We start from the raw sequence: 4,073 nt of genomic DNA on the forward strand, positions 1-4,073 counted from the left end.
CAGCGCGCATGCGCCGCCCGCCGCCACCACGTGACGCGGCCTCCGCCACCGCCTACCCCCGCCGCTCGCCGGCCGCCATCTTGCGCCAGGGCAGCGCGGGCTGGGCAGGGTGGTGCCTTCGCGGGCGCTCGAGGGACTTGTGGCAGGCCATGCGCGGCAACAGGGGCGCGGCCTTGTTCAGGTCTTAATGCCGCAGTCACCTTCCTGCTTTCCGAAGGGTGCGCCTTCATCGAGGTTGGTGCCTTGGGCTTGTCAGCCAGGGCTGGCCCCAGCGATGACATGCTGGCTGAGATGGATATCATCAGTTTGAATGCTTCTTTCACCATGTGAGACCACAAAAGATACAGTGCATGTGGGGGGGGAAGAAAGGCTTCACCACCCCCCAGCAAACACTGCAGGTGCTGCTGCTGTTCAGAGCAAGACTTGCCTCACAATTCACGTTTCAGTGAAGGTAGGGTTTGCCCCAGGAAAAAACAGCAACATTGAACCAGTCAATTGTAAAAAACACAACACTGTATTTCTCTGGGTGCAGGTGGCCATGCCACAGCCCATAAATGCTCTGGGTTGGCCATAAACAGGCCCAGAGTACAACATACTAATACACTTAAAGCACTTGGAAAAAAAAAATAGACTGCAACAAACATCACCTGCAAAGTTGTTGATACCTAATTTACATATAGGATAATGTCTCATGTGTGACTCAGCCCTGGTCATACTGCAAGTGGTAATGCCAGAAATAGACCCTCCAGATGCCTGGGCCCAAGCATGAACCATGAGAACAAGTGTTTCCCATGAGGGTGTAGTTTTCTATCACCTTCTTCCAGTTCTGCATCACTACACCAGAAGCTGGTACAGACCAAAGGCCTGTATGAGAAAATGAGATGTATCCTCTGGTCCTCAGCCCCAGTGTTGGTGTGATGGCTACAGACTGTGCATATGCTCTGGGGGGGTTGTTCAGCCATTTACCACAAACTGAGCATGCTCACTTGACATGTTTGTTCACTGTTCCCCTCAGAGATTTTGGAAGATACAGAGTGTAATGGAAGGCAGCTCAATTTGCTTGTTGGAAGGGCTCCCTTATCGGTGGGTTGAAACAGCTAACACTCAGACTCTATTAAATAGGCTCCAGGACTGGGGATTGAAGCTCAATAGAAACTGTCTGCCCCCTTCTTCAGGCCAGTCAAATCAAAACAGCACATGAAAGGCAGTGCTTTATTATCCAACAGATAAAAGAAAGAATATGCTTTGACTTTCCTGGCCAAAATTTCCCCTCTCCCATGCTGTTGCACAATATGTTGTGCTGCACTCAGAGGATATCTGCTCATATGCTATATGGGCACATCACTGTAAACTTTCTTATAATTCTTAACTTTTCTTTTTTTTAAAAAAGTCACTAGCTGTTACAGCTGAGAAGAACACCTGATCTGGAAACAGGTATTGTCATAGCTCACGTGCAGCCTATAGGCCCTTTGTAGACATTCAATTTGCAAACAGCTGCAGAGGTTTGAAACGTTTGTGCCCTGCCCTTCTCAAGCTGTTTATCAGGGTCCCTCGGGCATTGATTACTACCCCAGTAGCTCTCCCAGCTGTTTGTGTGAGTGCTCCTAACCCACTTCAAGTGGAATCATTTGAGATAGTTCAAACAGTTTAAATAGGAGCTATGCCCTAACTCAGTTGATTGTTCCTGAAGTGGGTTAGGGAGCACTCAAACAAGTTGCTTTGTTAGCAGAAGTGAGGGGAGGAGTAAAGCACAATAACATCTTAAGCTGTTCCAGCTGGATCCAGAAGAGGCCATCTGTCTGTAGTCTAAGTAGCATAGAGACAAGTCCACAGAGAACCTGGAACAAAAATTGTGCCATGAAACTATGATAACATACATCAGCTGATGGTCTTACAGCAGTGAGAAATGTGAAAACATTCATTCATCTTGCTGATATATTAGAAATCAAATATCTAATGATTATTTAAGTTACAATAATAACTAGTTCCTTGGGTAGAAGAGGAAGGAGGAATCACCTGATCCACACAGCTTAGTGAATGATAGATTCTTCTGATACCATAATCATGTGGCATTTGGGAGATATGCTGGCCTTTCCCCCCCCAGAACACAGACATTGTTACTATCATTTCATGCTTTAAGCCCACAAGGATCATTATGTCCTTCTGCTCTCAGCACCATATAGGCCACAACAGTTAGTTGAGTTTAAGCTATACTGAAAGGGAAATGGACACCCAAGCAGTGTACGTGGTCTCAGCTTGACTGTAGAGCCTGCCATGAGTTACACAACTGAAGCTATGCTGTTTTACGTTGGTTTATCTACACCCCTTTTCACCACAGCATCCAGATGCCTTCCAGGAATGTGTTAAGTGATGTGGCTAGTATCTGCCATTCTTTCATTTCAGTCTCAAAGAGAGAACTGTGTAGGCAGGAGAGGACTGGTTTTTTACTTTCTGAGTTTTTATCTTAAACTGTTGATGCTACTGTATGTTTACAATAAAGAAGGTAATCTAAAGAAGTAGAAGGTGGTGTAGTTTTGATAACCCTTTACTCCCGTGAGGATTTATTCAACAGTAACAGAACAACCCCTAAGAAACTCAGATAACTTTGAAAAAGTGAAGCTGCACATAGCTATGAGAAGCCAGCATGCAAGAAGAGGGTGCTTTTGATGCATTTATGCTGGCTTCATGTTATTAAGATGAACCACACGTTCTGTTCTAGATCATGCATCTCCAAAGCTGATAACGTCATTCCCAGATATATCACGTTGCTATTTCAGAGAAGGGGTAATGGAAACCCAGCTTTGGTTACATATGTAATCTGCCAGGAGGAGACATGGGTTCCTAAACAAAATGCATACACAAGCTTAGTGACAGCTCAGAGTCCAGGGACATCACCAAATTAATTGGCAAGTTAACCAATTGTGTTTGCATACCCTCAAAGAAATGAGACTACAAAAAAGGTTTTGTTTACATAACCTTTCCCCTGCTTGAAATCAGCTTCAGTCAGATTTTCTTCATTGCTGGGCTGATCTGTAAAAGCGCTGGGCTATCTTAGTGGTACTGATAAGACCTAAGATCTGTTGAAGGACTGTGCTGCTGGCATTTGGGTTTACATTGCCCAAACAACATACCTGCAGGCCACATGTTCATGGTGAATTCTAGTTAATGGGATAGTTGTAAGGGTATATTCCATCACTCCTTATTTAGTGGATACCTTCATAGAGGCCCTGAGAACATTCTCCTGCACCTCTGCCTCCTCAGAGAGAGGTCATCAGTCATCTTGAATCGACTAACACGAGGTTGAGGGAGCACTATCGCACATCCCCTGAAGTTTCGGTTCTATCTAGGTATCATGCTCCATCCAAAATAATTTCAGCTAGGTTTTTAAAAATTACTTTCAAATCTAAAATTTCAATCTCTAGATAAGTGGTTGGTCAGCACTCTTACATTAAACTCTGATTTTTGGTAAGCAGTGGAGAACTGTTATCAGATCATATTCAGTGAATTACTTCTGAGTTAGATAAACTGCACCCTCTGATTTTGTTCATCTCACCAGCAAAAATCAGTGCTTACGTCTTGGTCACAAATACATGACTAAAGACTCAACTTGTTTTCTACCTAGCAGAAATGATGACAACATAAAAAAGACTCAATTCAGAAGCTCAGAAAGTAGCAGCATGAAAGACAGGTCTTTAATCCCTTGATCATCTCAAACATGAGGCTAGTTTAAGGTCAGCTGTTACACAGTTGTCATCATACAATCACTAGGAAAGGTCACCAAGTAATGGTGTTAACACACTAGCAATCACAGAGTATTACTCAATCACTGGAAAGTAAATCGCTAGAGAAGCTAAGCTTTCCCCTTGGCTGCAGACAAAGCAAAGCTCCCAAAAAGGCAGCAATGCAGTGCCAACTATTCGTACAAAGACATATCTTTAGAGCACACATTAACCTACTGTATATTCTTTAGGTCTACATAGACCTGTACAGGGCACTTAAGTCCACCTGCAAATTAAAGTACATGAACAGCTCCACTGAAAACAACAGAATTATCCATGTCCCTAAAGTTGTAT

This window comes from Athene cunicularia (assembly GCF_003259725.1).
Source record: "Athene cunicularia isolate RWA chromosome 2 unlocalized genomic scaffold, athCun1 chr2_part1, whole genome shotgun sequence".
NCBI classification, from domain to species: domain Eukaryota; kingdom Metazoa; phylum Chordata; class Aves; order Strigiformes; family Strigidae; genus Athene; species Athene cunicularia.